Source organism: Poecilia reticulata, chromosome 2, assembly GCF_904066995.2.
Source record: "Poecilia reticulata chromosome 2, P_reticulata-male-v2, whole genome shotgun sequence".
Classification (NCBI taxonomy): domain Eukaryota; kingdom Metazoa; phylum Chordata; class Actinopteri; order Cyprinodontiformes; family Poeciliidae; genus Poecilia; species Poecilia reticulata.
This window is the reverse complement of record NC_088831.1, coordinates 21,210,873-21,234,872: the sequence shown is the minus strand read 5'-3', so window position 1 is coordinate 21,234,872 and position 24,000 is coordinate 21,210,873. Positions and strand designations below refer to the sequence as shown.

The 24,000-nt window shown below is 41.0% G+C and overlaps 1 protein-coding gene and 1 long non-coding RNA gene across 3 annotated transcripts in view; one reads left to right on the top strand and one right to left on the bottom strand.

Annotated features, from left to right (window-relative positions):
* Window positions 1-505: 505 nt before the first annotated feature.
* The window catches only part of LOC103478280 (putative ribonuclease ZC3H12C), a 32,034-nt gene continuing 8,539 nt past the window's right edge, over window positions 506-24,000 (top strand). The window contains exon 1 of one of the 2 annotated variants that reach the window (XM_008432012.3): window positions 506-1,019. The gene's annotated coding sequence lies outside the window, so the exon portion shown is untranslated. Of the gene's footprint in view, window positions 1,020-9,163; window positions 11,134-24,000 lie in introns of those variants that run through there. The other variant, XM_008432020.2, reaches the window with a different exon arrangement.
* LOC145549061 (uncharacterized) lies at window positions 13,499-23,016 on the bottom strand. The gene is made up of 2 exons (XR_014084987.1): window positions 20,548-23,016; window positions 13,499-15,755 (listed from the first exon to the last, which is right to left on the bottom strand). It is a non-coding gene; the product is annotated as an uncharacterized LOC145549061 (long non-coding RNA).

Sequence of the window (24,000 nt, the reverse complement as noted above, 5' to 3'; positions counted from 1 at the left end):
GCAAAGATGTTGAAGGACCTCAGCCGCCTCAGAGAGTAGAGGCAACTTTGGCCCTTCCTGTACACAGCATCAGTGTTCTTGACCCAGTCCAGTTTTTTGTTTTCTGGGAAGTAGTTCTACTCTTACTTGAGTACATTTTTAAGGCATATTATCTACCAGTGGTCACTTGGGATATCTATGCTGTGAAATATACTTCATTTACATCACATAGAAACAAATATGTAGAAAGGTCTGAAGGAATGCAAAAACTCCAGCTGTAAATCTTTTACACAACAAATTTTGTCCTATGGGGTGTAATTTTTTATTTATGCATTTTTTAAAATAGTTGACTGCGTATTTTTCTTATTTACATAAAAAATATTTTAAATATATTTTATAGTATGAATAAAAAGCTGCCAGCATCTGACTGAAAGTGATATGTTTTTCTAAAATACTGTACATACGCAGCATATTGAGTGTTATTCTCCTCCGTGTCCAGCAGATGGAGGTAAATCTCCTGCATCTATGTTCAAACCTTATGGAAAAAAATACGGCAGATTTCATAAAAGTGACATTTACTTGGGAAAACCGGAGTTTTATCTAAAAGTTGATCGTGTCATGGAACCACAGAAAAAAATCCACACTTTGATGAACATTTTCCAAAACTTCTTGAGTATATCCCACGCTACTATTTTGATGCGTGGAACCAAATTGTAAGATAAATGAACAAAATGAATCATTCTCTTAGTGCTAACACTGCTAACGAGGTTAATTTGGAGCTGTTTCAGAGAAAGTAAAAATAGAAATGCAACATAATAATGTATATCAGACGTGTCTTACAGATTACGGCCGCTAGATGGAGACATTACAGCAGGATCGGTGGGAGGAACACTTCCGGTTCTGTCAGAGCGCGCCGTATTTCATATGTGACATTGCAGAAGAGACAGCTGACTTTTGTCACTGCAGCCCATGCAGTCATGGAGGAGAACTGTAATAAATGATGGAGGATTAAGTCAAGACGCCTGTGGTGCCATGTAAAGGTAGGTGGTGACCCGTTACTTCCAGGTTTATCCAACTCGGAAAGCGCTCAGATAAAGTGTCTTTTAAGTTTTCCAAACAGGGGAACAGTTTCCTCTCCTGTCGCAGTCAGAGCCGAAAACCATCTTCAGTGGGAAATAAATGCTACTAAACACAGAAAAGTCACAATAATCTCAGTGTGTTATAATCTGAAGTGCACAACGTAATCTCACTGCTTTTATGACAGCGGCTGGTTCCGTTCTGTGCAAAACGGTTTTAAACATTGATAGAGCGGCATTAACCATAACAATAACTGTATTTGAGCTTTTATGATTGTGAATGATAAAAGCTCAAATACAAACAAACAGCTTTCAAGTACTACTTTCTGTGCATAAAAGAGCCTGTTGACATTTTCTTCTCTTTAGAATAACGCCATAATAAACTGATTCACTGGTGAATAACCAGTAATTAATAACTATCTGCTTGAAGACAAGCAGCTTACTGCTTCCACCTGAGGGTTGAAAACAAATCCCTTAATAAGAGTCATGGGTCCCTTTTTCTACATCGTCTACAACTGCCTGTCATGTTCAATAAAAATAATATGTGTACATTTTGAAAATAACTCATATTAAGTATTAAACATGCTGTTTGCTAAAGCCACATTTCTGCATCAAAATGTTTTATTATTATTTTATTGTATTGGGCTGATGTCATATTTGCATTTTAAATCAGATGGTTTTTATTAGCTGTAAGCAAAAAATTAACAGAATGCGACTTTCCGCCTGTGCAACTAGTGAACTGAGTTGAATAAATGAACTATTTTAAAATTTTTATTTATTTATTTTTAATTTTTTTTTTTTGCTTGAATGGGCCTGTATTTCACACAGGCCACATTTCTGTGAAGGAGGATTTCTGACTCACTGAACCAGGCATGCACTTTCATTTCTAAGCTCAGATGAGCACGCACATTCTCAGGGTTGTCTGGGTGCTAGTAAACAAGATCTTTGTTGTTTATGGCCATTATGAATTTATTATTCCCTTGCGATTTATTTATTTTTCTTTCTTTTTTATCAATTTATTTTATTTTCCCATTACCCAAGATACACAGCAACAATATAATGCGGGGAAAAAGAAGAGAAAAGGAGAAGTGCTGCGGGTACGTGGGTGAACAACTCAAAAAATGATGTCTTCACTCCTGAATTTGTTAGCTTTTTAGTCCTTGCAGTATCATAAAGTGAATTTTTTAATATATTTGATTTGCTCTCAGGCATGAATTCAGCCTGTTTCTCCTTTTGACTCGGTGCATGCTCTGCACATGTCCCCATGTGCCCTTTTACCTCTTTTTTTTTTTTTTAGCAAGCTGCTGGTCAGGCTGGGATGTATGTGTGCGTGCATGCGTGCGTACGTGCGTGCGTGCGTGTGTGTGTGTCAGTGATCACTAGGAGCAGCACCATGGCACACTCCTAAAGAAAAGGCAGGGGGGTCGAAGGGGCTGAATGACGTTTGGCCTGGCAGCTGGGAGCTGCTCCATGCCATTGTTCCCCTCTGACCCCCTGACCTGGCACTCGCCCCGATGACACACACACACACTTTCACACACCTGCAGATAGGCAGACACATGACCTCGCATGCACACACACATGCACGCAGAAGGATGCACAAGCATATACGTAAACGTGGATCTGTGCTGAAGTACACTGGAGACACATATGCACTCTGTGTACAATAGGCCAGGCCTGCAGGGAGGGGAGGGGGGTGACGATCTATCATGACTTAATAAGAAAGCTGTGAGCTTAAGTGTGTGTGAGGCTGATGTATTATATGTAAAATAGAGAAAATCTAGCAATAAAATGACAAAAACCAGATTTTATTACTTTCCATAACTATAAAGAGACATCGAAGTCTCTTCATGACAAAAAAAAAAGATTTTACTTAGTTTTATTGTATATTATTGTTCTGCTGAAAACTGGTTTTCCTCGCTTGGAGGGCATAATGCAGATAAGAGATGTTATCAACCCAGCTGAGAGAATAAGTAATTACGATTTTACTTTCTTAACTCTATGTGTGGAACTTGCTGCATTTAGAAAATATCTGCCTTTTTAAACCTTAACCCGGTTGATTTGGTGCCTAGTTGCATTTAGAGGAATCTGAAAGGAAATGAAGTAGCTACCAAACATAGGACGAGGCGCAAGACAAATTAGCTTAGACAGGATGTACTAAATATTGGAGCTAGAGTACAAATAAATTTTATCGATTAATTTAATTTTCTTAATATTAAGTTTTTGGAAAATGTGATACGTTTCACCATTGCACTCCTTGGGTTCCTGTAGTTCAGAGAGTTTCAGCTCACCGTCGCCTACCATCTTGTTTTGCTGCTTGTGTGTATTAAAATATTTACAGTTGATGTGCTGAGCCTACGCATTGGCCTCGCGCGTTGCCGCGGCGCCAGGTCTGAGTATTTATAACTCATCAGTGCCGATCGCCTGCGTCACTTTTCTCTCAAACAGGACGACTCGGAATGTCTTGTAGAGCAAGTTATCAAATCCGCCTGAACCGGAAGTAAATTCAGAAATCAGATTAAGTTATGAACGGAGAGTTGAGTAGTAACCAATTGTTACATTTACTTGAGTAACCTTTTGAGAAAAAAATTACTTTTAGGAGCAGTTTTACTAATGCATTTTACTTTTGTCAAGTAATAATAAAGTATCATCAATTTCTGGATAATCTACAGTACCTTCTGTGAGCAACTTCAGAAAATCAAGAATAAACATGTTTAACCAAAAAAAAAAAAAAAAGCACCAGATACGTTAAGGTGACAATTCTTGTTTAATGTTCTGATGTTAGTTTCTATCTGTTGAGGTATTTTTAATACATTTTATATGGAAAAAACCTTAATTTTTTGTAATTATGTTATTCATTCGTATTGTTATTTTTTTCATTTTTGCATGAAACCTCACACTTTGTGCCTGTCTGATGGCAACATTTTAAAATAATAATATCAGCTATATGCAACTTCAGCCTTAGCATTAAACACGACGGTCAAACTTCCTTCTTCTGCATCTTCACTGTCCTGCAACCTTTCACTGTGTCTGTCCTGCAGGACATCTGTCCCAGAAGGTTCAAATGTCTCCTTGCCAGGCCATCGTGTTCTTGCAGGACTCCAGAGTTTTACACTCCTGGTACAAAGAATCAGAACAGAGAATTCAGGGCAAGTGAGTGCACATTCGAGTGAGTTGCTTCTTTTTACTACTTCAGGTGATATTTGTTAAATTTGGATTTAAATACATGTAAAAACTTGCAGTAATGTGAGGTCGGTAGCTTCGTTTGACCATCTCAAAGAGCAGAGATTTCTGAAAGAACAACGCTTTGCTTCTTGCATGTTTCAGCCACCTTCATTTGGACATTTCTGCGTCCAGTATAACATTTTACACTAAATGTTTGATGTTGTAAAACATGAACAGTTCTCTCTGTGATCTTGAGTTGGAGATTTTTTTTTTCTCCCATTTCCTCTCCTGATAAATAAGACGAGATAACAACGGCTCTTTTACTTTGAAGGTTTCCTAGCGAGTTGCCGTGGAGGTTTAATTGGTCTGAGTTATGTGGTAAATCCCAGCAATGTGTCTTTCTTTGTGTAGACGCTGAAGCACTCCATCTCCATTACACCAAACACAAGCCTGTAAGAAACAGCAGGTGGTGTGTGTGCGTGTGTGTGCGTGTGTTTGTATGTTTTCATGCTGCCTCCTTAAGTGACCCCAAGGCCACCGGCCCTAAAGCCAAACTTTTGTCCCTTCAAAGTCCTAAGTGACCCCGTTCCATCCCCCTCTACACACACACACACACACACACACACACACACACACACACACACACACACACACACACACCCTCCTGTGGTCTGGTTGGTTTAGTTTCCCTCTTCATAGGTAGGAGCATGTGTAGAGGCTGTTAGTATAGTGTTTTGTGACGTGTGTGTGTGAGGCTGACACCAGCTGGACTGCCTCTTGGTCTCCCCGTGTCCAGCCCTCAGGCCTTGTTAAGGGGCCGGTCTAATCCCTGCTGATCGGCTCCGTGTTTATCCAGTGGGCTGAAAGAAGGCCTGCTGCATCTCCTGACGTTTCCTTTATGGATTCACTGAGGGTTCATTTTATCATCAGGTGTTTGTTCTTAGCCTCTTATGAACTGAGGCGCAGGTCACTGTGGTTTGATACATGATTTGTCTGCTTTCGTTGTAAGATGCCAAACGACCGACCCGTAACGCAAAGATAGGATGGCTTAGCGATTCGTTTCAGAAACAGTTTTTATTTCGGAGATCGATGTTTCTATTCAAAAGGTCCAGAGATTCGATTCAAACGATGTGACTGTGTGAACAAAGAGGATTTATTTACACCAACTTTATGAACTTGATCTTGTACATTAAACAAAAATAAGATTGTGCATCTAATTCTTTAACTTAAGCTATTAATATAAGGTCAGCTTAGCAATAAAAAAATAAAAAAAATCAAAGAATTATTCAAGATAAATATGGTGGCCAAGTGGACGCGCAATGCGATATGTAGTTCCCTCGCAAATTGGAGCAGTAAAGACGTACAACTTGAACGCATTTTAAAATAAATTTTTGAACCAATTCAGAATTTGGAAATGCGACTCTCTATAGAATCTGATTTTTTTTCTGCACCTGTACTGTACCGCACCGTTCAGCTGTAGATCCACAGGACAGTGGTGCTGCACCGTTCGAGTGCAGACACTCGCATCACACAACACAGTCCAATGATTGGGTCACGTTTGTCGTCGCAATAGTATGACGCAACGCTATTGGCAAAGAGAGTCCTATACAACAGACCTGCAGGGAGAGCATCAATCTGAAAGGAAACCAAAAGACCAAAGGTATTCAAACAGTATATGTTGAAAAAAAAACTACCAACAGAACTGCTATTAGATTTATGCTCAACAATTTGTACAAAGAAAGTCTCTAGATTTGCCACAAGCTGTAGAGGACTTAGCAAATGCAGCAGAAGTTGTTGTGGTCAGATGAGAAACAAATTTGAGTTTCCAGCCCACATGCAAGAGCCTGGAAGAAAAACACTGAAAAACACCCAGAATTCACTGCCTCCCAGTAACATGGTGAAATCCAAAAACTCTGCAGGAGAAACCTGGAAAAAAACCTGTCGACTTGGGACCAGGCCAGAAATTCAGCTCACAGCACGATAATTATCCTAATCATACAGCATGAGATACAGTGGAGTCATTTGTAGCAGGGTATATTTATATCCAAGAATGGCCCAGTCAAAGTCCAGACCTAAATCTCTTTGGCAATCTGTGTCGAACCACAAAATTGAGGTCTAGAGATGCTAATGGAGAAATTGCAGCAACAGACAGAGGGGCTCAAACACGCCTTTCTGATTTTTTCTTCTAAGAAAAGATTAAACCAATTCATTACTTTTCCTTCCATTTCAGAGTTATGCTCTACTTTGTGTTTGTCCAACACGTACAACCCTAAAAAGTTTGTGGTTGTAATGTATGTAAACATCGGCTGGAATGTTGAAACAGCTCTGGGAATGCAAATCCAATTTGTAGGCGAGAGGAATATCAAAGCTCTTCCTCACAAGATAACATCGCCATAAATCTTAAAGACTCCTGTGGCCAGGAGGGAAAATGCGAAGAGACGGCAAGCCAGCGGGCTTGAAAATTTGTTTGAGATAATGTTCTATATGCTGAACACGCTTGACGGTAAACTTTTTATTTGATCAAAATTTTGGACGGGGCTAAAAGAAATTTATTTTCTGGGTTAAAAACGACAAAGACACAAAATAAAAAAGCCATAAAAAGAAGTACGTGTAAAGAAGTTCGGATTGTTATTTTGTTAAAAACAAACTTCATAGTTACACACGTTCACCTGGAAATGGCCTGTTGGAGAATATTTCCATTCGGAACCATTGAATCTAGTAAAACGTTAAAACTTGAATTTCCTACATGAGGTTCGACATCATTACAGACACAGTTTAAAGGTTTTATGTATAAATAAGCTAAATATTTTTCAAATCTATCTGGCGCCGACATAGACGAACAACGGAGTTTAGGTGACGCAGAAAAACAATACTAGGTAGTTTTTTTTCCATCTGCCTTGCCGCCATGTTTGCTCTTATTCATCCAGCGTAAACAGCAGCTAGCTCTGCGCTGGCCTGGTAAGGTGCAGGCAGGCGTCTGAGAGCGGGACACCTGTTCATCCTGCGACTACAAGCAGATGGTCCACATGTCTCCCACTCCCCAAGGGGAAAACCTGTCAGCTGAGCCCCAATTAGGGAGTCCGAGTCAGAGAAGAGCTGGGGGTGGTGGTGGTGGATGTGAGGCTCCACAGGAAATCACCCTGATTGGGAAATGATGTGAGAAAGACGTGAATTTAGAGAAACGGTTTAGTTTGTTGTTGATTTTCTCTTTTGGTTTTATGTGTGCACCAAACTCCACTAGCTGGCTTCAGAACACCTCAGATTTTTCCATTATTTGGAAAATAATGGCTTGAAGTCAATGAAAGAGAAAGTGCCAGAGAGTTGCTGGACTTTTCTTTGGAGAAAAACAAATTCTCTGGACCAAAACAATTCCCGTCACAAAAAAATAAAGTACTGAACCACCGTGGCCTGGAAAGTAAAGAAGTTTTACTGAGTTAAAGTTTATTAAAGCCGCAGTATGTAGCTTTTATAGAAAAAATATGTTTTGTTTTTACATATTTCTTAAAACTTTCACTATGTTGTGACAGTACAAGACGGATAATTTATGGGAGGGAAAAATGAGCTCCTCTGCCTTCTCCCCATCATCTGACAAATACATCCGTCAGAAACAACCAATCGGAGCTAGGAGGAGGGTCTTAGTGCTGTCAATCATCCTCATGTACGCAAGCTTCCTCTTTCTTTCTGCTAAATTACAGCTGGTTCAGCTCAGGCTAGCTAGCATAGCCACCGATGACAGTGGATAAACAGCTTTTCTTTAACAATAAATTGTTTCGTTGCGGTTAGCACATTTAGCAGCGCGTACACGAGCATGACTGACAGCTCTCAGGCCCTCCTCCTGGCTCTGACTGTTTTTTTCTGACAGAGAACGGAGCATTTCTGCAGTGTTCATTTAAATACCAAGCAAATAAAATTTATATAAAACCCAAATCTAGGACCAATGAATGCCTAAACATCATATGCAGAAATAAATGTGTAAATTTAACAAACATCTATAAATTTGCACCTTTTTCTCCTATCAGTTATACCCAATGCATCGCCGTGCTGCAGCTGTGTTTGTTAAGGCAGAAGCAGGTCTAGCCACTTGATGCAGTTAAACAGATTTGCATAGTAAACCTTCTGGCATTCACCGTGAAAACTTTTGAGTGGTCCGCCACAAGGAAAAATAAATAAGTAATATAAACACTCCTGTGTGCAACCTGGAGCTACATGTGACTGACTGATTTGCATAACCTGGGCTTCCCAGGCGGGAAACACCTGGCTGCTATTTTAGAGCTGAAAATTGCTCCACAACAATACTCCGAGTGAAGCTGCGGTTTTGTTTTAGAACGCAGGGACAATGACAGAGGAAAACTGAGGAAGGAAAATGTCAAAGGGGAAATGAAAAATGTTGAGCAGCTTGTAGGTGTCGTTGGTGTTCGTGTGATCATTTTGTTAAAGTGAAAGAGGTGAAGCAGCTCAAAGCGAAATGAGTAAAACAACTGGGACGCAATAAAAGAAACATGTAGAGTTTAAGGTTAAAAATGATCATGATTGCTGTAGTTAAAACTGTTTTCTGTAAAACGTATTAATGACTTAAAAGGGCATGTCTGTAAGCTCTTTACCTGCAGGCCACAGTCTGCAAAGAGATCAGGTCACCACAAAAGGAGGACCAGACGGAGCGAGCCGGCCCAGACCTGCTGGCTGAGTCAGAGTTTTACACTGCAGGCAAAACTGTAAATATAATTTGCCAAATCTGAATTAGAAGAAGAAAAAAAAAAAGTCACCGACGGGGAAGTAAGACAAGAACTCCTGTGATTTCAGCTTGGCTGTTTGCTCTGCATGTAGAAGATGTTAGGGAATGTTTGTAGTATGAAACTTTTATCAAAAATAAAGTATATATATATATATTTACATAATTTTTTACCAGTCACTGTGTTGTGACAGTGTGATATGAGACAGATAATCATGAAAAAAAAGAAATTAAAAAGTGAGCTCCTCTTACTTCTCCCAGTTCTAACTGGGAACAGGAGGCGGGTCATAGCGTTGTCTGTCACCATCGTGTATGTGCTGCTCACAAGGTGTCAGTCTTATCAAATACGTAAAAAGATGTTTTACACACTGCAGCTTTAAGAAAACAAAAAATACATCTTAAATTCAATATTACATGAGACTGATGATGCAGAAAAATGGTCAGCTGGAACCAACATAAAATGTGAAAAAGAATAACTTGTTTTTCCCTACTCACGTTAAATTAAAGTTATTTCTTTTTTAGGTTAGCTGTGCTTGCTAAAATTACAGGGGAAAAAAGTTTCGTTAGCATACAATTATCTAAAAAGATTATTTCATAAAAATTGTCTTCTTCATTAATTTCAAAAAATATTTTTAGTGTTATTTTTTTTCATTGTTGACAGAAACTGATATGTCACCGAGCGCAAATATAGTCAGATATTGAAACTAGTCTAACTTTACAGATTAAAGGTGCAATGTGGAGAATATTCTGACATCTAGTGGTGAAGCTGAATACTGCAACCAAAGCAAAAATCAACGTTGGATAGCATTGATGTACTGGGAACATAGAAAATAAAGATATGGTTTACACTTTAGGCCAATCTGACTTGTATTTATGTATGTATAGAATATTGTCTTTTTCTTTATCAAGCTGTACACATTTTGTGCATAAATAACTAAACTTTTTTTATTTATGCCTCAGTAGTTTCAGCACTTTCACCATTTCCTTCCATTGAACGCAAACTCCTAGCATCCAGTTTGGAATCAAACACCACCTTTAGTCTAATTTGTGCCGTTATCTGAATCGACCCCGTACCACAGACAAAGGGGTTGGAGGCAGCAGCCGTCCCCACTGGGCCAGGTGTTCCACAGAGCTCTGAACTGGGTCCTCCGTATTTTGTTTTGTTTTTTAACTCATGCTCTCTGCTGTGTACATGCGTCTTTGATGCCTCTAAATATGGTGAGTCTCTGTGCAGCTGCCCGCTGAGGGCTCTCCATTGCACCCTCCTCCCCACCATTGTCAAACTCACACAGTCCATTCACGGCTTGAGCCGGCGGACGGGCTGCTGTGTGTGTGTGTGTGTGTGTGTGTGTGTGTGTGTGTGTGTGTGTGTGTGTGTGTGTGTGTGTGTGTGTGTGTGTGTGTGTGTGTGTGTGTGTGTGTTTTTCACCATGTAAGACCCATTTTTCCAACAAATACTACACTGTATGTGTTGGAAATACAAGAAGTGCTTTTTTCGGGTTAAGGGTTAGGTTTAGGACTAAGGTTTCAATTGAGTTTTAAGGTTAAGCCTGTACTGGTAATGGTTTTATTTAATGCAATGGGCTGTAGAAATGAATGGTAGTCAATGCAAAGTCCATGTAATGAAAGACATGGTGTGTGTGTGTGTTTGTGAGGTTAAAATAGGGGAGGGCAACAAAGGGGTGGAGCTATTTTACCATATCTTAGTGGTCTCTTTTTATTGGTAGATGGATGGGGGATGTTTGGAGAGTGTTGAGAGGAAGCTTTGCTCAAGTCAGGGAGTGAGAGATGTTAGCTAGTTGTCAGATAAGCTGCCTTGGTTTGGGGAGACGGAGTAGCCTCAGTGCAGGGAGGGGATGGTAGACGAGTTACACTCCATCTGTTGTCAGTCACATTGATAAACCTGCAGCTTCGGGACATTTTGCACTGAGTTTCCTGATCAAAAAGGAGAATATAAAAGGTTGATCTCGGCTTCATTTTCTCAGGTGGATCCCGTTGCACTTTTCTTTTTTTTTTTTTTTTTTTTTAAAGGGGAAATTGCCAATAACTTTGCATACTGGGCTTATTTTGCCACCAACAATACTGGGAAATCCCCATCTTTAGACTGTCAGCCTTGCTCCTGAACTGCCCAAAGGTTGCGTTTCGTGACAGAACTTTTCTCCGGTTTGGTTTTGAATTTGAGTGGTAAGTTTGTTTTTCCATTTTTCTTTTGCCTTGATTTAGCTCACGTTTTTGCGTGATTTGTTGCAGGTTGCAGCATTTTTATCGATGCACAAACTGAAGCCTCCCTATATTATAGGTACCTTCCACTGCGTGTCACAAATGTGTTTCTATATTTAGTGCAACACGGCGTTTACTAGATGTGTGACAGGTTTTCTATAATTCAAGTCCTTGAAATTGTTGAGAGTTGTATTTACCTGTGTATTTTATTTCTTTTTGATAGTTTTACTGCACTTGCTCAGGCTTTGTTTGGGAGGAAATCAGTTTCTGCTCTAAATCTGAAATTAGTTTTTCTCTGCTATCAGATTCTACTTTATTGATCCCAGAAGGTAATTTATTTAATGTTGTAACTCAAAATTAATTCAAGATACTTCAAAGAGTTAAATATTGTCATCTTCCTAAAATAATGGACCAAGTCTTTTTGTTGTTGTTGTTGTTGCCTAAAGTGATTCCCAACTGCTCTTAAATCAGATGATTTAGAACTTTTAGAATTTTTTTTTTGCCAAAAGTGTTTGTTTTTTTAGCCTAAATCTGATTACTTAGGGAATTTGTTTATTTATTGCCTTAATCAGATGGCCTGCAGGGGGGGGGGGATCACTTTTGAGGATGTTATATTAGGAAGGTGACAATATAACCAAAACATTTTGTAAAACTTATTTTAAACAAGGAGAACTTTGAAGTAGTGATGATCAGTGATTCACACATATTTTATTTGACATCTGTGATCGTGGTTTGAGTTAGAAGAGCAGAGGCAAAATCAGTCAGTAAAACATAGTGAAGAAAAATCAGGATTTACCCCTAATGCCCCCCCGGTCCCCCATTCCCTGCCTCCACCTCAGAGGCAACAGAACAGACAGACAGTGGTGATATGTATCATGGAAGATGAATCTGCGCACCACCAGTTGCGGGAAAGAGGCAAAGGTGGGTAGAAAAGGAGAAGGAGGAGGATGGTTTTAGGGAGGTCCCTTGTGGCTTCAGTAGGCATCTGTTCCCCCCCAGCCCATATACCCCCTCTCTTTTGCCCCCCTGGCCCCTCCATCCAGCCGGCCGCTGACGTGGCGAACCGGCTCACGGCCGGGTTTAGCCGGCAAATGGCAGCCGGGCGGCGCTGGGCCCTGAGGGAGCGGTCAGGGTCTGATCTCAGGGGAGCTCATCCACCCCGCAAACCCCCCCAGGGAGGCCTAACCCCGGACCATCGCAGACACGAAGCAGCATGCAGGGCATCGGCAGCGCAGGCAGGGAGGAGGCTGCAGCATCTGCTCACTGCGGAGAAACTTAGAGAGAATTTGGTCAGAAAAGCTACGTTTTCTGTATCGTCACTTTCCTAAAATAACAGCCTAAAAGTGATTTTGGTAAAATAAAATAAATCACCACTACTTTTGAGCCGGAGTAATGATGTTATAATAATAATTATTAGACTATTATTTTAGGAAGGTGATGATACATTTGTGATGTAATATTTTATTTCAGATCTTAATTCATATCCCAGCAAGTCAATAAAAACAGCAACATACTAATAATAATTAGCTCGTTAGTGTGGCTCTACATTCCACTGCTTCAACCAATCAAGGCTAAGAAAAACAATAAATCAATAAATACATTTTTTTTTTATAAATTGAAATTCCTTAATAAGAAAGAGATTACCAGGTATCATTATCATTACAGAAATTTTCTTATGGTTATGACTGAGCAAGAATTTTTCTAATCAGAATCTTTGAAGGTTCTACAAGTTAATTATGTCCGACTAATAAAAACCCGTAAAAAGTTTGACTCAAATCCATTAATATAATGCAATGCGACACGGTTCTACTAGATTTTTTTATTTATCTGTCGGACGTTGATAGTTCAGCACAGAAAGGTTGACTTTATTGGTCTGTTATGAAAACGAGAACCCTATTAAATATGAAAAGTTCCTAATTTGAGTTTGATTTTGTTCTCTGCTTGTATAAATAGGTTTATACTATCGAATTTCCTCTATCAAGATTAATAGTTGATTGTTTTCCAACAAAAGGCGCTCACCAAATGCTCCTCCTTTAGAGCTTTGGCAAAATATGAATCAAAACATCGTCTTTACATAATTTAAGGTAAAAAAAAAATATATATATATATATATATATATATATATATATATATATTAATTTCTAGGATTTTTAAATTGAGGAACCATAAGAATTGTTTGTTTTCTTGGTTACGTTAGTCAACACGTTCACAGTCACAGGATTTTTTTTCAAGTTTTCATTTTTGCTGACTCCTCAAAGATCCTATCTGCAGCTGATGCTGGTGTGTCTGCTGCATCACCAGCAGTGTTTTGCATGTATTTATGTGTGTGTGTGTTTTTTTTGTTGTTTTTTTGTGGGGGGGAGGGTGACGGGGGGTGATCAGGTCTAAAGCCCGCCTCCCCCCACCGCCACCTCCGTCTGTGCATGCTGCTCCGGCCCAAGAGAACAATACTGCCGTCACAGGGGGACAGATTGGGTGGCAGCTGCATTGTTGAAGGACGGCAAGCCAGACACACTTCTTCCCTCCCTGCCCCACCCAACACACACAGGCTCACTCTCGCTCCTTCCCTTTGTACTCCTTTTGTTGTCGGTGGTCTAAATTATTCCGGCTCTCTTGTGGCATTCAGGGTGACAAACAGCGGCACGGCAGATTAGACGTCGGGGTCGGGACACGAGGAGGCCCCCGCTTTCCGGTGCCTTAGTCTGCAATTTCAGATATTACTCATTAGAGCTCAAATGGAACCACAGGCACACTTTCTGATCTTTTGAACTAGTTTGTATCGGTTGGCGGGTAGAGAGAATGTGATACGTTTAAATGACTTATAGCAAAATAACGAGACAATTTGGATTTTCTTCTTTTTTTTTAAAGTGAGTAACTTTACTGTTGTCGGGTTTGTTGCCGAGTCCTCAACCACGCAGCTTCCATGTTACTACAAGAAGTTGCATTAGCTGAGGCTGCTGAGTGTGTCTGTCCACCTGGATGATCAACTACAAAACCAGGAAAAGCACAGGTTCTGTAGTTGACCAGGTTTGAGTAAAACCAGATTTACCAGGTTTAAATAAAACCTGAAAATTTAACTTGGTGTTGTAAGAGCAGCCAAACAAGCCACCTTAAGGCAATGCCAGACACGGTTATGATGCTCTGTGCCAGCACTCCACATTGCCTCATTATAAAACGGTAGGGAGCAGATTGGAAAGATAAAAAAAAAGTATGTTTTGATTGATAAATCCTTAGTTTTTGCTATTTTGTTGCAGAGTTGTTGGCTGTTTTATATTAAAGGAACATCACTTGAAGTCAGAGTTCCGACTTCCTGCTCAGGGAGCTCCGAGTTTAATTGCGAACATGCAGTGAAAGTTGCAAATAGGAACTGTTGACCCTCCTTAAAGTTTGCATGGATAGAATGCTGTAGCCTCTATCAATGTCGATTTGCAGGGTGTAACGGGGATGTTGTTCAGCCGAGAAAATGGCAGCAAACGCTCTCATTCAAAAATGTAAACATTTCATATTTGTAAATATGACCTTGCGTGTCACTTTCAGAGGTTTTGTATTGATGAACAACTTTGTAAAACTGATGGTATGTTATTCAGGAACTTTTGCTTGTTGCTCAACAGAAAAACTGCTTTGTACAAACATGGTTTTGTGTTGACAAAGCCTTAGATTTGACTAAGTTTAGTTTGAAGGCGTGGTGCGGTCAATTTGCACTTTGATGCAAGAATGCCCACACTCTTCACCAAGAAGAATAATTTATGGAGTCAGATTTGGAAACTTGGAGGTCTTCAAGCAGCCCCAAGTAAAACTCCAAGATGGTTGTTTGACGTAAAACATGGTGGTAAAAAGTGTTGAAGGTTTATAATCTGTTTTCTTTTTTTTTTTCTTTTTTTTTTCCTTTTTTTTACTTCTCAAGCAATTTTCTCAAGAAACTAACTGCAAACAATCTGTGAAACTGAAATTATTTTGAAAAATAAAATTATTCTTGCTTGGATAAAAGGCTTAGTTTTGTTATGGTGCATTTATACTCGGTAGTGAAAATTTGTGAGTTTCTAATTGGAAATACAACATTAATATTATCCGAAGTCAAAATTCCCACTTGGGCAGAAGTCTTTGAGTCCCATATCCAATATGGCTGCCCGGCCGCGTGTGTAAAAGTTGCAGATCGCCGCCTCAAGTGTTAACCTGCCCGTGCCTGACGGACAGTTCCTGGTGCTCAGCAGCAGCCAATCAGAGGAGAGCGACGTCAGGGAGGAGGGGAAGAGTCGGAAGCCTGACGGTTGGCGGCATAGGTGTGATTTTTGGCTCCCAGGTCATTTCCAGCTGGCGATTTTCAATCAAACAGCTGAGTAATCAGACTGAAAACGGACAATGCGATCCCAAAAACCCAACGCACCTTTACGCCAAGAGGAAATGAGAAACGGTTTTAATCCTGTACAGAAAAAACACAAAACAAAAACACTGCTTTTGTACTGGCTCCGTATTTAGATTACTGGTAAGTTTCTGTTTTTAACATTCAAGTAAAAGCGAGGAGCCGGATCTGAAGGAGCAGGAGATTTGCACTGTTTCTCCAGCAGGACGACTCATGATGACTCCATCTGCATAAAAAGAAGAGAAAAAGCACAGTTTGTTTTTTTGAAAAGGCCTCCCTGTCGTCTGGCATCCTGCGTCCAGGCACTGTGGGGTTTTGATTCATCTTAGTTTCTTCTCTTATTTTGAAAAACTGAATGCTTGTACAGACGGATTTGTCAGCACACCTGGTGAAGACGTGTAAAAAGCATCGAAATGAATCAGTCTTTTATTGCAGCATCAACATCTCACTCTGCACTGCAAAAACACAAAATCTTACCAAGTATTTTTGTTTAGGTTCTAGTGCAAAAATCTTAGTTTTATCTTATTTCAAGTGTACTAACTTACATGCAACTTTTCAGCAAGATAGAAGAGTTTGTTTTAAGTCAGTAATTCCTTAATATTGGTTAAAAAATGCACTAGTTGCATTGGCAGATTATTTTACTTACAACGTGGGAAAAATGTCGTTACAGGTGAAAAATCTGCCAGTGAAACTAAAGAGTTTAATATATTTTCAGGAATTATTTACTGAAACAAGCTCTTATATCTTGCTAAAAAGTTACATGTAAATTAGTTTTGTCTTTACCAAAGTCTATTAAGATATTTGCAGTAGAAACTAAACAAATAATTTGCTTATTATCATAAGCTGCATTTGTGCCAAATTTTGACGTTCTTTAATGTTGTACCTTGAAACAACATTAAAGAAGCCAAATTTTAAAGTCAGAATATTTATTCAGTGGTTAACACAATGAGTTGGTAATCCTCTAAAATGAACAGAACTGATACAATTAATTCATATTTAAGCTGATCAGGGCCTAAAAACAGTTTCCAACCCACAGCTATTGTTGCCCTGAATACTGCTAATCCATCCATCCATTTTCTAACACCCTTGTCCCTCATTGGGGTCAGGAGGGTTGCTGGTGCCTATCTCCAGCGAATGTTTTTGGCGAGAGGCAGGGTCACCCTGGACAGGTCACCAGTCTGTCGCAGGGCAACACAGAGACACACAGGAAAAACAACCATGCACAAACACATCTAGAGAGAATTTTGAGAGACCACTTTTTTGGACTGTGGGAGGAAGCCGGGCTACCTGGAGAGAACCCACGCATGCACAGGGAGAACATGCAAACTCCATGCAGAAAGACCCTGAGCCAGGAATTGAACCCAGGAGCTTCTTGCTCCAAGGTAACAGTGCTGCAAACTACACCACTGTGCAGCCCCACTGCTAATCCATCTTTATTTATTTACTTTTTTTTCTTAACCCAGTTCTCCGTCTCCTTCTACTGTGTAATATTGCTGTCTCTGACTATAAGGCGCACAGTACGCTCTCTCTGACAGAGAGCTTTCTTTCAGCAGGAGATTCTGTTTCTTAACAGCAGGCCAGGGCCTTGCAGAGAACACTAAAGGGGCAGGTGCTCAAAAAAAGGGCACATCTAAACGCATTTTAGGACAGAATATTAAGAAAGCCACACAGCTTTCAGAGTTTAATAAACAATGATAAATTACAAAATTGTGAGATATACAATCAAAGCTAAGGGAAATGTATATATAGAACATACAACTATGCATATGTAAGATATTTTATTAGTAATTTCTTTCTGCAGGTCTACTTTGTTATAGGAAAGTATTGCAATATTCAAACCCACAATTTAGCAAGATATGTAAATCAGAGCTGGACCACCAGACATATTTTGTCTTTACAGAATTACACTATTAAAAATATAAAGAAGGGCACAATGCAACGTTTTAGTGTACTGTTATCTATATAAAAAGAGCAGCCTGTTTGCTGCAGTGGAGATGAAGATGGTCCATTCAGGAAAGCAGAGCTGCATCAAACTTTAACGTGGTACTGCAGAAAAAAGAAACAAAAAACAAAAGCAAAAATTGAATTGAAAGCCTACTGAGTTATGCTTAAAAAAAACTTTTTAAAAAATTGAAATCAAATTTGTGTCTCATGAAGTGAAAAATTTGACGTTAGTGACGTTAGCTTCAAGTTAGATATTGGAGCTCCACAGTGTAAGCGGCGTTTAGCTCTAGGTTAATCCGATTTATGAACGCTAATTTCGGCCAGCCGTTCTCTAGCGCTCCCTCCTCAAGCGCTTGGAGGTTCACCTAGGGCTTATTCTAAGGCCGCTTACTCCGGCTCTAACGCCGCTCACTCCGGTTCTAACGCCGGCTATAACGCTGGTTCTAAGGGCGCTCACTCCGGCTCTATAACGCCGGTTCTAACGCCGCTCACTCCGGCTATAAGGCCGCTTACTCCGGTTGTAACTCCAGTTATAAGGCCGCTTACTTCGGCTCTAAAGCCGGAGTATAGCCCTAAGTGAACCAACGAGCCCTTGAAGAGGGAGCGGTAGAGAACGGCTGGCCGAAATTAGCGTTTATAAAGCGGATTAACCTTGAGCTAAACGACGCTTACACTGTGGAGCTCCAATATCTAACTTGAAGCTAACTTCACTGTGGTATAACGCATGCATGATCTGATCTCCAAATTATGCCCCGCCTCTGCCGTGACACCTCTCACATACAAAACTTGAGTCCCTCTCTCACATACAAAAAATGTCCCTCACACATACAAAACCGAGTTTCTCACATACAAAATAATGAGTATTTTTTATTAGTTTATATGTGCAATCTTAGTCTTGTGACTAAGACAAAATAAATTGTTTGCGTGTGTGATGTTTTAGTAGTGCATGTGTGCAATTGTAGTATTTTGTGTGTGAGATGTTAGTACAGTGTATGTGTGCGACAAAGATAAAATTTGTGTGTGACATGTTATTGGTGTGGGCTGCACAGTGGCGCAGTTGGTAGAGCTGTTGCCTTGCAGCAAGAAGGTTCTGGGTTCGATTCCCGGCCCCGGTCTTTCTGCATGGAGTTTGCATGTTCCCCCTGTGCATGTTCTCCGGGTACTCCGGTTTCCTCCCACAGTCCAAAAACATGACTGTCAGGTTAATTGGTCTGTCTACATTGCCCCTTGGTGTGTGTGTGTGTGTGTGTGTGCGCGCGCATGGTTGTTTGTCCTGTATGTCTCTGTGTTGCCCTGCGACAGACTGGCGACCTGTCCATGGTGTACCCCGCCTCTCGCCCGGAACGTTAGCTGGAGATAGGCACCAGCAACCCTCCCGACCCCACTAAGGAACAAGGGTGTCAAGAAAATGGATGGATGGATGTTAGTGGTGTCTATGTGCAATTTTAGGATTTTGTGTACGCGTGTGGGAGTAAATTTGTGGGCGTGTGTGACATTTTAGTAGTGTGTATGCGGAATTTGAGTATATTTTGAGTGTGCGTTGAGTCTTCCGTAGTGTGTGAGAGACAAAACATTAATTTTGTCCTTAACGGCCCCTCATAGTTCTTCATAGTTCTTCTTTAATAACTCATAGTGAGTTATTAAAAATAACTCACCCTGAAGGGTGAGTTATTTTTAATTCTAAATTAATATCCTTGTTGGTCTTTTATTTAAGTGCTATTCTCCTTCAAGACACATTTACCTAATGCTGGAATAAATGCAATGTACATTATGCAGCAAAGGAAATTAGAAGACATATATCCATTATGAAGATGATCGGTTTTGGACGGGCGATGTGCCTCGTATTGCACAAGCTGAAGAATGCTATCACTATCGATACAGGGCACAAGTTTTTTAGTTATCTTGCTTTGCTAGCAAAGTTGATAGTGGACTGTTCTGACCCAGAGGTCGATTCAAACTTGGAGGCCGTTCCTAACTCAGAGGCAGGTTCTGACCCAGGGGCAGGTCCTGACAGAGGGGCAGGTCCTGACTCACAGGCCAGATCCTGACTCAGAGGGCGGTCCTGACCCAGGGGCAGGTCCTGACCCAGGGGCAGGTCCTGACCCAGGGGCCGGTCCTGACCCAGGGGCCGGTCCTGACCCAGGGGCCGGTCCTGACCCAGGGGCCGGTCCTGACCCAGGGGCAGGTCCTGACTCAGAGGGCTGTCCTGACCCAGGGGCAGGTCCTGACTCAGAGGACATTCCTGACTCAGAGGACATTCCTGACCCAGGGGCCGGTCCTGACCCAGGTACAGGTCCTGACCCAGGGACGGGTCCTGACCCAGGGACGGGTCCTGACCCAGGGGCCGGTCCTGACCCAGGGGCCGGTCCTGACCCAGAGGCAGGTCCTGACCCAGGGGCAGGTCCTGACCCAGAGGGCTGTCCTGACCCAGGGGCAGGTTCTGACTCAGAGGGCTGTCCTGACCCAGGGGCAGGTCCTGACCCAGGAGCAGGTCCTGACCCAGGAGCAGGTCCTGACTCAGGGGCAGGTCCTGACCCAGGAGCAGGTCCTGACTCAGGGGCAGGTCCTGACTCAGAGGCAGGTCCTGACTCAGAGGCAGGTCCTGACTCAGAGGACGGTCCTGACCCAGGGACGGGTCCTGACCCAGGGGCGGGTCCTGACCCAGGGGCGGGTCCTGACCCAGGGGCAGGTCCTGACTCAGAGGGCGGTGCTGACTCAGAGGCGGGTCCTGACCTAGAGGACGTTCCTGACTCAGAGGACGTTCCTGACTCAGAGTCTGGGCGAGGCTCAGAGCCCAGTCCCGAGTCAGTGGACGGTTCTGACTCAGAGGTCCATTCTGACTCAGAGGTCCATTCTGACTCAGAGGACGTTCCTGACTCAGAGGACGTTCCTGACTCAGAGTCTGGGCGAAGCTCAGAGCCCAGTCCTGAATCAGAGGTCAATTCTGACTCAGAGGCCGGACCTGACTCAGCGGTCAGAGGAAGCTCAACGTTTGGTCCACTGTTGGAGGATTCTTGCCTCTGAACGTCAGAATAATCTCCACAACAGAAAGCATGTTCAATGCACTTCCATACCTTTCTTAGATGGTATTTTCGAAGATGAATTTTCCTTGGATGTGCCAGGGTCCTTCTGAAACACTGTATAAGCTTATACATAACTATTGGGTGGTCACTTTTTATCATCTTAAACAGCTTTTCTCCAACTACACAATCATTGCCACAGAGAAGTTGAAAAATGTCTTGGCAGAGTTTTCTTTCCATCGTGTCAAAAAAGACAAAATCTATGTCTTTTACTTCTTCCCAGAGTTTTGGAGCAAGGTTTCTCTGGACTTGTACGATGTGCTTCATTTTGTAAGTGGGACATCTAGATTTATGACTGGACTTATAAATCAATCTCCAAAGAATTTGTTCTACCATATCTCTTCTTTCCTCTTCGGTTCCACGTTTGAAACCCATCCTGTTTGCGTCCCTCAAAAATTGTTCAGGGTCCATGGCTGCCTGAGTATAATCCTCACTCAGGCAGTTTTCATCGGCGTACAAGTCCTCACTAGGAAAAAGAGTCTTTCTGATTTGTCTTTTTGTAGATTCAAACATTTTCCTTGGAGGAACAGGATTCTCCAGGTGGTGTTTGAATTTTTCCACAATAACTTTGTGTCCTTTTGGGTCATGAAGTAGTGCAATTAATTTCAGTCCAGAAGCAAAGGGGAATGCATCTCTCGCGATACTCTGGAAAATCCTTTCACTTAGTTCTTCTGATACCTCTGAGAGAACATCCACGTTTAATTCTCCAGTTTTCCTCAAAAGTAACATCAAAACTTTGCTATGTCCTTCCTGCAAGGTTTCTCTGACAAGATGCAGAGTTGGTCCGTCTGCAGCTTTTTCAATCACTTGCCAAAGAAGTTCGCTTAGAAAGTTCTTCGTTTTGTGATCCGGGCTTCTTAAAGGATGGACTTTGTTGGAGAATGCCATTTTCACTCTTTTCCAAAAAGAGACCTTAGGTCTCACATCCATTTCACTCTGCGACCTTTCGTCATTCATCTTTACTGAGCTGATCTAAAATGTCCCAATGAATTTTGTGTTGACTGACTTGTTAACCGATTTGTGTCCACTGACCAGAGAATTAACTGATCAGTTGGTGATATCATGGACTCTATGACATCACAAAGTCATCCTTAGAAGGGCCTCATGACACAGACATCATTTGAAGTCATGCTGATGACATCATTGTCAGCAGTATGGCAACTGTTGCTAGGGGTTATAATAACATGCAGTGAGCATGTGCTATGGAAAAAAAATAGAATCTGTGGGCACTAAATGTATTATTCCCACAAGTCTGAACTGGAAGTGCTCTGCACAGCTTCGCCGGAACAGGGGGGCCAGGGAACCATTGGCCCCTCCACTTTACCATTTTTATTTGTTATTTGAGTTCTATCTCCTAACAGGCATAGGGCAGTGTCAATGGGACCGCTACATCCAACCAAATCCACCAAATCAGCAAATCCACTGCTTTAACCCAGAAGGGTGTGACCATTTTGCAGTTCCATATTCAGTGAAAAAAAGTTCCTACTTTTGATCTGCTCCCCTGAGTAGGAATTCGCTGCTAATGAACGGTAGATGTTCCGCTAAGTTTGGTTTGATTGCAGTCACAAGGTCATATTTATATATTTATTCCTGCCCTAAATAGGCTGGAACAGTCCAGGCATCTCGAAAAAATATATGTATATTTAAGATATAATCTATATTAACTCGGTAAAAAAAAAGAAAAAAAATCTTGTCTTATAATGAGGATTTACCGGACAGTGAGGCAATCCACATAACTATACCTGCTGCAGAGTTCATTTTATTCGACGAGCCAGAAGAAAGTTCTCAAAAGCCTGGAGAATACAATAATTTTGTTTCGTTTTGGGGTCAACCATTTAGGATTAAAACAAGCATTAAATGACCATCAACTTGTTTCTGCCAGGTGAGTTACACCCAGCAGAAATTTTAAGTAAATAAGTTTATTTATTGATAAATGGTTTACTATTTATCAACAATAAATAGAAACGCGTAGAAAGAAATATGTAGTGGGGTGATCTCTTATTATTTCAGAATAAAAATGGTGTCAACTCTCTTATTAGCTTGTATTGCTACTTTAAGTCAAGCAGTGAGATCAGGCTCCACTGTGGCGTGACGAACATATGGTGATGAACTTCCAGGACCCCCTGGTGTTTCGTTTTTGACACAAATGTAAAAATAAATACAATAAAATCCACTCCATTGCTCGGCTCTTTTCTGCTACTTCACACTTCACAGTTGAAGCTTCAAAGGAACCGTCGTAGTTTTTAAAAAATGATATCGATGCACTCCAAGTTATAAGAAATCTGGTCAGGTAAAGCTGAAATATTTAGAAAGGAAAACTGATTTACTACCTCTGAATACCGCCAGATTTTTCTTTTTAACTTTTAGTAAAATTACTAAAATGCAATTTGCAGTCTAAAATGTCACTTTTTGCTGAATTTTCATGTTTATCAGTCCTACTTTTTTTTTTGTCAGCCACCTCTTGTCTCTTCAGTCTCGAGCACATCCGCGAGCATCTGATACAATCAGAGAAAATTGAAGACAAACCACTGCAATGGTTCGGAAGTACCCTATAAACTGAAGGGTATTTCCACACACCAGTAAAAACCTACGCAGTAAACAAGCTTTTTGTTGGTATGAAAAGCTACAGAAAGAGAAAGAAAGGGGCCATATAGTTGAAATAGGCGCAGTTATCGAATGACTCGTCTAACCGTCAGCTCCTTTGTGGCTGAACGTTACGGTATGAGCCGAATCACAACTAACAGGAGGTCAGTCGGTGAACAGACGCAGGTTTGTTAAGCACCGATTGAATAAAAGACTGACCCAAATCCAGGGAATTATCCGGTAGTAACAGAAAGAGCCATTATTTAAAGCCTTAAGGTTTTTTGTTTGTTTGTTTTTTAAAAAAATATGTGGTCTGGACATTTGCAAACAAAACACTGTGCTACTTTTTTCTAGAGTGCTACATATCTGAATGCAAACCGGTTAGCTTAAAAAGCAGTTCATAAAACATCCTCATATCTTCCTATTAGAATAACTCTTTGAATCCTTATATTTCTTGACTAACTTATAAAATCATAACTCAGAAAATCTTTTATTTATGTCAACTTGTTCTTTTCTGCTACGTTTTTGTTGCCTATTTTCCAAGTTCATCTTAGCCCGCTGCATATTGTGGGGGGGGAGATGCAGTAAAACAAACTACAATACCGAGTTGGAAGTTGCTCAAATTAACAATTACAGTCATCGTACAACTGTGCAATTTACTTATTAAGGTATCAAAATCACGTGGGATTGTGACGTGTTGGAGACAAATAGCAGCAAAGAGGGGAAATTGGGGGATTTTTAGTTGAATCCAACATGTGACGGTCAACATCCTGGAGTTTTATGCAAAGCCACCTTTTGGCTTGACAGAGAATTGTTTGAAAAGAAATAAACAGTCGGTGACCAGAAATCTTGAGGAAGAAAATG